Below are 12,778 nucleotides of genomic sequence, written 5' to 3' on the forward strand. Positions count from 1 at the left end.
CCGCTCTTTTTTTTTTTTTTTTAAACAGGGTCTCTCTAGGTAGCTTTGGTTGACCTGGAACTCAGATGTAAACTAGGCTGGCCTCAAACTCACAGAGACCTGTCTGCCTCTGCCTACCAGTGCTGGGATTAAATGCACCACTATGCCCGGCTTGGTACATTTTCTTGATGGATGTAAGAGGACCCAGCTCACTGTGGATGGGGCCACCCTCAGGCTGGTGGTCCTGGGTACAGCAAGAAAGCAGGCTGTGAAAGGAAGCCAGTAAGCAGCATCCTCCATGGCTTCTACGTTAGTTCCAGCCTCCAGGTTCCTGTCCTGCTGAGCTTCTGCCCTGGCTTCCCCCAGTGATGGAGTGTTACCTGGAAGTGGAAGAGGAAATCGACTTTTTCCTCTCAATGACGCTTTTGGTCACAGCGTTTCATCACAGCAATAGAAACCCTCATTAAGATAGCATACAAGCCCGATGTCACAAGTTCAAACACTGGGACCCTCTCCCTCCCTTCTGCCCTGACCCCCACCCCTGAGTTTTTGGTAATCACTATCTTCCTAGGCAGAATTATATGTTACACCAGCTTCTTAGATTCCACACGTAAGAGAAATCATATAGTATTTGGTTTTAATGTATTTAATTTATGCTGCTTAACACAATGGCTTCCTGATTCACTGGCATTGCCACAAGTGACAGGGTTGCATCCTTGTTTATGACAGAGTAGTATTCCACTGTATTGGCATACCATGTTTTCTTTACCCATTCATTTGCTGTTAGACAATTATGATTATTCTATTGCTCAGCTTTTATGAAGAGTGCTGCGTTGGGTGTGTCTGATATGCTGGTTTCATTTCCCATGGTTATACCCCCAGTAGTGGGCCTGCTGGATCCCAAGAATATTTTGGTTTCCTTCCTTCTTACTACTCATATATTTCCCTATGTGTCATGTTGATGGCTTGAGTCATCAGCTTCAAACTTTATCTACTGCTTCCTCATATGAGATAACTTTCCTGCTGTCTCTCGCCATTTCTGGCTCCTCTTTCTGCCAAATAACTACATTTTATTGTCAGTTAAATCTGATTGTGGGCTTACGTTTTACGACCATATAAATGGTGTTTGATGAAGAGCCAAAGAATGTGTGGAATTACGTAGACAACATACTTGAGAACAAAATTTAGAAGAGATTTTGTTCTCTGATGCTTTTACGAATGTATACAATGTATTTTAATTACATATACTTTCTACTACCCTGTTATCCCCCTCTGATCCCTTCCAAACCCTTTCTTCTTCCCCCAAAGTTCTCTTACTTCTGTATCTTTGTGATCTGCTGAACTAATTACAGCTTGCATGAGCGTGGATGTGGGACAACTCTGTTTATGATTATTTGATACACGGCATCCGGTTTGCTTATATGTGGACACAAGTAATGTTAAAACATGAATTTAATATACCCTGTGATTTAGAAAAAAGATTTGTTGTTTATTTATTTCTGTGTATGAGTGTTTGTCTGCATGTGCATGCATGTTAGGCCTCCATATCCTCTAGAGCAGTGGGTTTCAACTTTCCTAACGCTGTGACCCTTTAATACAGCTCCTTTGTTGTGGTGACCCCCCAACTATAAAATTATTTAGTTGCTTCATAACTATAACTTGCCACTGTTCTGAATTGTAGTGTAATATCTGATATTCAGGATATCTGATATGAGACCCCTGTGAAAGGGTCATTAGACCCCCCCCCCAAAGGGGTTGAGACCCACAGATTGAGAACCTCTGCTGTAGCGCTAGCATTCCAGGTGGTTGTGAGCCATCAACCAGATGAGTGTGGGAACTGAACCTGGGTTCTTTACAAGAGCAGCAGTCACTGTTAACCACTGAACCGTCTCTTCAGCGTCTACCCTTTTTAAAGAGCGCAACCACTGTGTAAGTTGAGGGGAGACTGGACTTTTATTGATAACTGAAGGTGTGACTTAGAAAAGCATGTCACTGGATGGAAAAGGAGAAGACCAGGAAGAAGCTGGAGCAGGACGACCTGGAGCAGGAGAGCATCTTGAAGCTCCAGGCCTGGTGGCGAGGAACAGTGGTCCGGAAGGAAATTGGTGGTTTCAAAATGCCCAAGAAAGAGAAAGATGACAGCAAAGATTCCAAAGGCAAGGAGAAGGAAAAACGGAGAGGCAAGAAGTGACAAGTACCTGCTCTTTTCCTCTTGTCTCCAGGGACACACCGATGCCGTCATAACACTCACCTGTGGCTTGCCATCCAGGACGCCTACGGAGTTCACTAGGCCCATTACCCTAGTTTTCAAACCCCGAATGGGGGTTATAACATGGCGGTAGGGCCTCTTCAGACTGTGCACTTTGGGGAAAGAAGTGCTAAGCAGCTTTGTGAACATTCTTTCTCATGAGAAAACAGTTCATAGGCTTATAGCGATACAATAAAAAGTCCGGTGTAATATTTTATTTTGATTTTATGCCAATATTCAGGGAGAATTATCAAGGTTATCTGCTAGCAAAATATGTCTGCACACGGTAGTTAATAAACGTTGGTTTGTTAAGCTTAAAAAAAAAAAAGAAAAGAAAAGCATGTCACTGTCAACAACACAGCTGGTGATTAAATATCCTGAAATCTGCGTGTAAATGCCCCCTTCCTCATGAGAATTCAAATCCAGGAATTTAGAGGCTTTTTTTTTTTTTATGACAAATGCAATATAAGAAATACAACACCATATAATGAGGAAAGTGTGGCTGTCATTCGGCTGGACTGCTTTAACTTGTCTGGAGCTTATCTGCCGTCGGATGATGGAACCATCTGATGACTTTATTGTGTTTCCCAGAAGGTACAGCTCACACTGTGGAGCACCTGCATCGTATCACAATTTGCCTTTCTTTTCTTCCTCCTTTGTTAGAACAATTTAAGTGTGTGTGTGTGTGTGTGTGTGTGTGTGTGTGTGTGTGTGTGTGTACCGGTATGCTTGTTTAGGCATGCAAGTGTGGAGGATGCAGAGCATTGTTAAATATCTTCCTCCGTTGGTCTCTACTGTACTTTTTGAGGCAAGGTATTGTGAGTTATTTGAACACTGTGTGAAGATATATTGCTGGGCTTGGTTTAATAAAGAGCTGAGTGGTGCTGGCTAGGCAGGAGGTGTAGGTGGGACTTCTAGGAACAGAGAGGAAGTAGAAGGAGAGAATTGGGGCAAAGGGGAGATGTCAAAGAGTCCTGGAGGGAAAAGAAAGAAAGGTTAAAAGCCATATGGTAAAATGTAGATTCCTAAAAGCAGGTTAATTTAAGTTATAAGAGCTAGTGGGACAAGCCTAGGCTAAAACCTAGCTCTCATAATCAATAATGAGTCTCCATGCTGTATTTGTGAGCTGGCGGCCCAAAGAAAAGTCTGGCTACAGCAGGGTCTCCCACTGAAATGGAACCTTGCTGTTTTAGCTCGCCTGCTGCCCAGTGAGCCCTGGGGTCTGTCTGTCTCATTTCTCCCCAGTTCAGAGGTTACAGACCAGCCTGCTCTGCCCAGCTTTGATGTGGGTGCTGGAGATCTGAACTCACGTCCTAACGACTCCACAGCAAGCACTATACCCATGATTCCATCTCCCTATCCCCTTAGTCTATTTTTTTAAACAAATTTATTGGTATGTTATTTTAACTATGAATTTCAGCGTAGAGAACAAAAGATGTTTCAAAATGCTAATGAATTAGTTAATTTGGTAGTTTGGGACTTTTTTGAGACAGTCTTGTTGAATAGCTCAGGCTAGCTTCAGACTTACCTTGTAGCCCAGGTTGACTTCAGACTTGCAGAGATTCTTCTGCTTCAGCCTTCTGAATGACACATTGCAGGTGTACATCACCATTCCAGGCTCACACTTTCTGGTTTTTAAAAAAGGTCTCAAAATGATCAGATTGCAAAATAGGCTGAGTGAGAGAATATTGGTAGAATCTTAGAAGAGTACATCTTGGTATGATGGGATTTTCATAAAATTCTAAAAAATGCAAATTAATTTAGAGGGACAGAAGGAAGACTGGAGATTGCCTGGCAACATGAAGCGGGAAAATAACACAGGGACACAAGGGCAATGTGACAATGGGCTTTAACTGTCAGCTTGGCACAACCTGGAATCACCTGGGATGAGAATCTCAATGAGAGATTGTGCTGATCAGGTTGGCCTGCGAGTGTGTCTGCAGGGCCTTGTCTTGATTACATCAGCTGAGGGTGGGGGAAGGCCTGCCCACTGTGGGTGACGTCATTCTCTAGGGTGCTGTAAGAGTGGAGATGCTGAGCTGAATGCAATTCAGCGGGCATGGATGCGTTCATTTCTCTCTGCTCTTAGTTGTGGATGTGATGCGAGCAGCTGTTTTAAGATCCTGCCTCTGCTACCTCCCTGCTGTTAGAGACTTGTTAGAGACTGGAACTGTGAGCCAAATTAGCCACCTTCTTCCCTAAGCTGCTTTTCCTTGGGTATTTTACCACAGCGACAGAACCTCCAGAGGACACCGGGACGGCAGGGACACCGGGACAGCAGCCAGACCTTCACACTGAGGTGCTTTCAGCCATTAGCAGCTGTCGGATCTGTAGCTGTTGCTCCTGCTTTCGATTCAGTTCTCTGAAGCTGGTTTCCAGCACTTTGGGAAACAAGCAGCGTAAAGATATGTGGGTCTCCTTGTTTTCAGGCCATGCCCTCACTCTAACTTCTCCCCTGCCTGCATGATTCATCCACTGTCTCCCCTATTGTTAATTTTTACTGACCTTTTCTCCTGGAATATACTAGGCTTTCAGTATGCTCAAATAGAAGTCGGGTGTGGTAGCTCATATCTCAGGAAGCTGAAGCAAGAAGATTGCTATGAACCTGAGGACAGTCTGAGCTACACAGTTAGGGCAGTCTTGTCTCAAAAGCTAAACATGTTCACACAGAACAGTTATGTGAGTAAATTATAAACATCCATTTAGAGAAAGTTAGATAAACTTCATAGAGGAAGTTAGGCATGGTAGCAGTAACACTCAAGCCTACACAATACATGCATGTACACATATCATGTATACTCCCACACACACACACTTATGGGGTAGCAGAAGTGACTTCTTCTTCTTCTTCTTCTTCTTCTTCTTCTTCTTCTTCTTCTTCTTCTTCTTCTTCTTCTTCTTCTTCTTCTACTCCTCCTCCTCCTCCTCCTCCTCCTCCTCCTCCTTCTCCTCCTTCTCCTTCTTCTTCTTTCCTCTTTTCATTTATACTTCTCTTATACAATACATCCCACCACAGCTTTCTCTCCCTCCACTCCTTCCAGGTCCCCCCAACATGCCCACCAGATCCACTGCTCTGCTTCCCTTCAGAAAAGAGCAGACCTCCCAGTGATATCAACCAAACATGGCATAACAAGATACAATAAGACCAGGCACAAACCCTCATATCCAGGCTGGACAAGGCAACCCATCAGGAGGAAAAGGGTCCCAAGAACAAGCAACAGAGTCAGAGAGGCACCCCCCACTCCCACTATTAGGAGTTCCACAAAATTCTCAAGCTAAACAACCCCAGTATGTATGCAGAAGACCTAGTGCAGACCCATAAAGGCTCTGTAATTGCTGCTTCCAACCCTGTTAGCCCTGCTTAGTTGATTCTGTGGATCTGTTCACAGGAGAGACTTTTAATCTTTTGTAGAGGATGCTTTGAGGTGATCTGATCTGTCCCCCTCAGCAATTTCCTTAGTTAGGATTTCTATTGCTGTGACAAAGCACCATGACCGAAAAGCAATTTGGGGATGAAAAGGTTTATTCAACTTTTGCTTCCACAGCACTGTTCATCATTGGAGGAAGTCAGGACAGGAACAAAAGTAGAGCAGGACCCCGGAGGCAGGAGCTGGTGCAGAGGTCCTGTGTTTCCTCAGTTTGCCTTCTTAGAGAAGCCTGGACCACCACCCCAGGGATGGTACCACCCATAAAGGGTTGGGTCTTCTCCCATCAGTTACTAAGAAAATGCCCTATAGGCTGGCCTACAGCTCAGTCTTATGAATGCATTTTCTCAGTTGAGGTCCCCTCCTTTCAGATAACTCTAGCTTGTGTCAAGTTGACATAAGACTGGCTGACATAGCAATCATCTACTTTTGGCTACTACCAGAGAGACACCACTGCATGGAATGTGGCCATTCCAACGTTCTCACACAGGGATATCTGCACCCATCAGGCAGAGGACTAAAAAGGATTCCACACCAGGCATTGACTGTGCTCAGCACTTTCCACAAATTAGCTTGATGATTTCACAACAGCCTATAGCTTTTATCTTATCATAGGTGTGAGGTGATGGAGACTCAGATAAGTTAGCTTACCTGCCCCACGTCATGGAGCTAGAAAATGTCTGTGGCAGAGCCATATCCAGACAGACTGATTTGGAATCTGGCCTGGTTCCATACACAATCGCCAGCTATGAGAGTTCTCACCTGCCTCTGCCTCCCGAGTGCTGGGATTAAAGGTGAGAGCCACCACACCTGGCTCAGCTATGAGACCTCTAAATGGAACTTGGAAAGTATGAGAAAACCCTTTGGGGTTGGAAGGCAGGAAGAAGGAGCCCCTGAGAACTGTCCCATGGATTTGAAGGGTCAGGATTTTGGAGCTGCATCAGTGACACCCCCCCTCCCGTGGTACTTTTGGGATATGGAGATGGGTAGAAACCGCTCTTCTTTCAGTCGTCCCAGGGCTTAGAGTTTAGATTTCGGTTGTTGCTCACAGTTACTGGGCTTGATTGAGACAAGTTCTCATACTATACCCCAGGCTGCCCTGAAACTTACTATGAAGGCCAAGATGGAAATCCCACGACCTCAGCCTCCCCACCAAGGGCTGGAATTACACACATGAGCCACCTTGCCCAGCTACCTGTCTGTTCAAGGAGCACTCTAAAGAGTCTCTCAGCTCTGAAGCACTATTAAAAAATGAGTGAGACAGGTCATGAGACAAGTCTCACCGTGCAGCTCCGGCTAGCCTTGAACTTGCTATGAAGATCATGCTGGCCTTGTACTCTCTTTTTTTTTTAATATTTTATTTATTTATTATGTATACAATATTCTTTCTGTGTGTATGCCTGCAGGCCAAGACCTCATTACAGATGGTTGTGAGCCACCATGTGGTTGCTGGGAATTGAACTCAGGACCTTTGGAAGAGCAGGCAATGCTCTTAACCTCTGAGCCATCTCTCCAGCCCTGGCCTTGTACTCTCAAGGAGCCACCTGCCCTATGTCCTACGTTGGGATTAAAGGCATGTGCCTTTGTGCCTAGCCTTATCCTCTCAGCTTTGAAATGCTGGGATGTTTTTCCTCTCTAATCTGCTCATGTAAACAACTCTAGTTAAACATAGTGGGACACACACACATATACACAGCCCAAAGTTAAGTGGTGGGGGAGTTGAGGTTAAATAGGTAAAGGCACTTAGCAGAAAGTCTAAGGACCTGAGTTTAACCCCCAGCATCGACACAGTGGAAGGAGAGAGCTGGCTCCTGTAAGTGTACTCTGACCATGACAAGTGTGTACATGCACATGTTCTCCCCAACATACACAAACACGCACGTATCCAAAGTAAATAAGTAATGTAACTTTTTTAAGTAGGAGGGAGACTTACTAGAAAGTAGAAATGGTTCAGTGGGAGGGGGGGGAGGAGGAGAGATAGAAATGTGGGTGAAAATGACCAAAATTTAGTGTGTGCAATTGAGACGTTGTTAAAGAATGCTTAAAACCAAACTAGGGCTGCTGGGATTCCAAGTGTCGCCTCTCACAGGGACATTCACACGGTGGACTGCTGCTGCTGCTGTCAGAGAGGTATTTCAGGGGCCAGGGGTTCCCCTCCAGGTGAAGCGAGCTCGGAGTCTTGAGTCTACCAGCAGGCAGCTCTCCTGTGCCAGGCTGTGGCAGCAGAGGGCTGTATTGGGCTCCTGCTGCAGGCAGAGGTTCTAAAGAACCTGGTGCGCTGCGCCCACAGCTGTTCTTGCGATACCTACGTGTGGCAGCCACTGACCTCTGCCGACCCATGTGCTACAGCTTCCCCGCCTCGCCGTCTCTTGGATGTGTGCTTCTTTTGAGTTCATCTTTGGAGTGAACAGGCGTATGATCAGAAAACAGGTGGGACAGGAACTGTCCCATTCATGGGAGGGAGCCCAGCTCTCGGGAGAAGCTGGAGTCAGCACGTGAAAGGCCTGGGCTGGGAGCCTGTATCACCAAGCTCTGGCTTGCCCCTGTCCTCCTCTGTCATTCTTCCCTCCAACGTGCCCCACCCTCACTAGGCTCCTCAGGCAGGAAAAGTGAGGCCTCAGAAAAGGGAAGGCCCCAGAGATTCAGAAAGGGCAGTAAAGAGTCAGGATTCTGTGGCTGGGGCAGCGGCCTTTTCAATAGTTAGAAGGGAGGAAAGGCTATCAGCCCATTTCTCAGGTTCTTGGGTCAGATTGCATGCTCCCATATCTCAGCCATTCCCAGGGGAACCCTGAAATGTGAACTTTTGCTTTCTCCCCATATCTAAGACTAACGTCCATACCCAGGTTTCCCAGTCCCTGCCTGCTTTCCTGGGGGCGCTGTTCCCTGGCCAGAGCTCCCCCCTCCACTCCCACCCTGCAAATAAAAACTGCAACAAAAACCAGCCTGTGAGAGGTGGAGGCAGGGGGATTAGGAGTTTAAGGTCAGCTATTGCTACCTGATGCCTGGACACATACTTGGAGCAGGGTGGCATCACTTGGGAGAGTCAGATTGAAACAATGTTGGCTGTGTTGAGTTCAAGGACTCTACCTCATACAAAAACAACAACATAAAGCTCCCCCCTAGACCCCCTCTGCCTGAAAGACAGCAGTCGAAAGCTCCCCCTTCACTTCGCCCCAGGCTCCCTTTCCCTCCGCAGACTGCTTGCTGGACTGCACGTCTGTCTTCCCTGCCTGTACCTCTTTATCTGACACTTAACGTGGTCCTGGGTGACCTTCTCATCACTCAATCCCTGGGTCTTTTTATAGTCCTCATCCAATTTAACCTCCAGGGACATGTGACACGCAGACCAGCTGCTCCCTCCTCTGACTCTCTGCTGCCTTCTGCGACCTGTTTATTTTCTCTGCCTGTTTCTGTGGTCCCTGCTGCCCCCACCTCCATTTCTCTCTCGCCCTTTTCTCTCCCCTGGCCTGCACCTCCCCCAGGTCTATACATGTGTGTGTACCTGTAGGTAGGTAGATGCCCTGTGTCCTTCTAAGCAGGATTTAAATAGCAGAACCATATACTACACTAGAACATTAAAATGGAGACCTTGACAGAGGTAACAGAAAGTAGACAGGGCTGGAGCCATGATGAATGGCAAACTTTGATTCTAAAAGACACAGTGAAATCATGAGTTCACCTAGGATAACCGACCCGGTCAGGTGATTATCCTTTTCAAAGCCAGGGATGACCTATCACTACTCAACTCCTCAGCTCTGACTCCCCCAGTCTAATCCCCCCCCCCAGCTCTCCAGCTCATTTCCTGTTCTGGGCCTTGGTGTAACCTGATCTTTGCTCACTTGATACCCGCTCGCTTTTAAAAAAGGTATTTCTAGGGGCTGCAGAGATGGCTCAGTGGTTAAGAGCACTTGCTGTTCTTGCAGAAGATCCAAGTTTGGTTCCCAGCACCCGCGTCATGTGGTCTGTAAGTCCAGGTCCAAGGGATCCAGCACCTCTAGCTTTCACAAGCATCCACCCATGTGCATATGCCAAAATATAAGTACACATATACGTAATTAAAATACGTATTTAAAATAAAGGTTTTTCCAGCATTACCATGAAGTCTTTCGCACTTCTACAGTAACTTCTTTCACTGTCAGTAGCAAGTAAATAAACCTCTGTAACCCTCAGCTTCCACATCTGAACCATGTCAATAATCGTGGGACTCGCTTCACTGAAAACAGGGTTGCATACGCTAAGTGCTTCACGTGGTGTCTGGGCTACTGTAAGCACTTACTAGTCTCCAACTTCTGTTTTACTGTTGGACTGGAGTATGAAATGTCTCTATGTATCTGAACACTTGGTCTTCTGCTGGTGGCAATATTCTGGAAGATTAAAGAACTTTTAGGAGGTGGGATCTTTCTGGAGAAAGTGGGCCACAGGAAGTAGACCTTGAGTTACGTAGTCCAGTCAAACTTCCTGTCTCCTCTCTGCTTCCTAATTGTGGATGCGATGTGACCAGCCACCCCCCAGCCGTCGTGACTTCCTCACCGTTATACACAACATCACCTAGAATTGTGAGCTGAAAGAAGCCCTTCTGCTGTCAAGGTACTTTTGTCGGTATTTTTTAAATATATTTTTTAAAAAGATTTATTTTGCTAGGCATTGGTGGAGCACGCCTTCAATCCCAGCACTCAGGAGGCAGAGGCAGGCGGATCTCTGTGAGTTCGAGGCCAGCCTGGTCTACAGAGCTAGTTCCAGGACAGGCTCCAAAGCTACAGAGAAACCCTGTCTCAAAAAAAACAAAACAAACAAAAGATTTATTTTTATTTTCAATTATGTGTATGTGTGTCTGTCTGTGTGTGCGTTTGCACATATGTGTGCAAGTTTCTCCCAGAGGGCAGAGGTGCAGGATTTCCCTAGAGCTGGGGTAACAATAGGCAGATGTGAACCACCTGACATGGGTGCTGGGAATCGAACTTGGATCCTCTGAAAGAGCAGACCGCCCTCTTAACCACTGAGCCATCTCTCCAGCTCCTTGCCTGGTATTTTGTAAAAACAGCAACAAGAGGAGTAACCAATTCCTGTTCACAGTGGAGGAAAGTGACAATTAGGGTCTCCCCAAGTTTCATTTCTATCTGAATGGTAACATTTAGGATGTATCCTTGACCCCTCTAGCTGAGGCCACAGTTGATTTTGTCCCCATAGCTTCTTCATGTCACTCTTCTTCCGTTCCTTCCTCCAGAAACAATTTTTCTACCCTGAATGCTAAGCTCCTCAAGTTGAGGCACTACCAGGCTTGTGCAACCTGCTCAGCAGCTGGCGGGCGTGTGAGCACAGGTGCCCTCCCCATTGCCCTCCGCTCTAATCCTGTTGCTTCAGTTCTACTGAGGTCATTGTCTTTGCAATTCTTTGCTACAGCAGTCTGGTCTCAGAGTGTACCAAGACTGCCAAATGGATTCAGAAGTCAAAGAGAGGTGTTCTGGTGCCAGTTGGTACAGAGGCCACCAGGTCCAGCCAGTGAGCTTGCTGGTTCTTTCTTCCTTTTTTTTTTCCCCGAGACAGGGTTTCTCTGTGGCTTTGGAGCCTGTCCTGGAACTAGCTCTGTAGACCAGGCTGGTCTCGAACTCACAGAGATCCACCTGCCTCTGCCTCCCGAGTGCTGGGATTAAAGGCTTGCGCCGCCACCACCACCCGGCTCTTCTGTTTTTTTTTTTTCTTCTGTAGACCAGGCTGGCATCAAACTCACAGAGATCAGCTTGCCTCTGCCTCCCAGGTACTGGTGCTAAAGGTGTGGGTACCACCAAGCCCAACTGCTTGCTGGTTCTTGATGCCAGAAAAGCCCAGGTGACCTGAAGTTGGGTTTGCAGGGTTGATGGAGTATGAAAGCAGCCAGGGTGAATTTCCAATAGCCACTTCCTTAGCAGCCTGCAGGCTAGGTTTTTGACACTGTGCGTGTATGCATGGGTTCAAGTGTGTCTCTCCTTTGCTGGTTTTATTTGCTATTTCCTAAGATGTCATTTGTTGGGCTGGGGATAAAACACAGTAGCAGACTCTTGCTGGGCATGCTCTGGATCAGGGTTAAGTCCTGGAAAAAATGAATCCTGCGTTAAAGTGGACCAGGTGACCAAGTGAGATGGCTCAGTGGGTGAAAGCACTCGCCACGCGAGCCTAACCCATGGGGGAAGGAGAGACCCACCCCTCAAAGCTGTTCTCTGACCTCTAAAGGAGTACCACAGCATGAATGTCACCACACCTGTAACACAAGCAAGCACTCCTGTGCGTGCATACACACACTACACACACACACACAGAGCAAACAATAAAAATAAATCAGAAAGGCTGAAACAGGTGTTGGTTGTTTGTACCTTCAATCCTAGCACTTGGGAGGCAAAAGCAGGAGGCTCTCTGGGAGTCTGAGGACAGCCTGATCTACATAGTTAGTTCCAGGACATCCAGGGCTATATAGAGAAATCCTGTCTTAGAAAGATGAGAAGGGGGAGAAAAAGGAAGGGAGGAAGGAAGGGGGAGAAGAAGAAGCAATATTGCAACATTCTTGGACAAACTCAGAGGCCTTGTGTCTCAGTTATTTAAAACATGTTTTTAGCTGGAGAATGGAGAACTCTATTAATAACTATAAACACTAACATGTAACTAATACATCCAGGCAAGAAAAGAAGGTCTTAAAAACACCAAATATACCCCCACAGTGTCTCACAATTTCCACATAGTCACACTTGTTCAAGGCCACCCTGGGCTACACTAGATTGATAAAGGCAGTGGTTTCTCACACCTTTAATCCCAGTACATGGGAGTCACAAACCTTTAATTCCAACACCAGAGAGGTGAGGACAGAAAGGGATATGACTGGGCACAGAGAGGAACATAAGGCAGGAGGAGACAGGCGCTCGAGGCATTCGGCTGAGGATTCACAGAGGCAGGATCTTTCTCCCTTGGTTCTGAGGATTTCATGGAGGTAAGAAATAGTGGCTGGCTGCTCTACTTCTCTGATCTTTCAGCTTTCACCCCCTAATATCTGACTCCGAGTTTTTATTATAAGGGCCAATTAGAAATCACATTACATTACCCATCTGCCTTATGGCAGCATAGGCAGAGGAGAGTTGTCCCCCCCCCCCCCCCCCCCCCC

The sequence above is a fragment of the Alexandromys fortis genome, unplaced genomic scaffold (assembly GCF_014885135.2).
Source record: "Alexandromys fortis isolate MF-2015 unplaced genomic scaffold, M_Fortis_MF-2015_v1.1 scaffold_138, whole genome shotgun sequence".
NCBI lineage: Eukaryota > Metazoa > Chordata > Mammalia > Rodentia > Cricetidae > Alexandromys > Alexandromys fortis.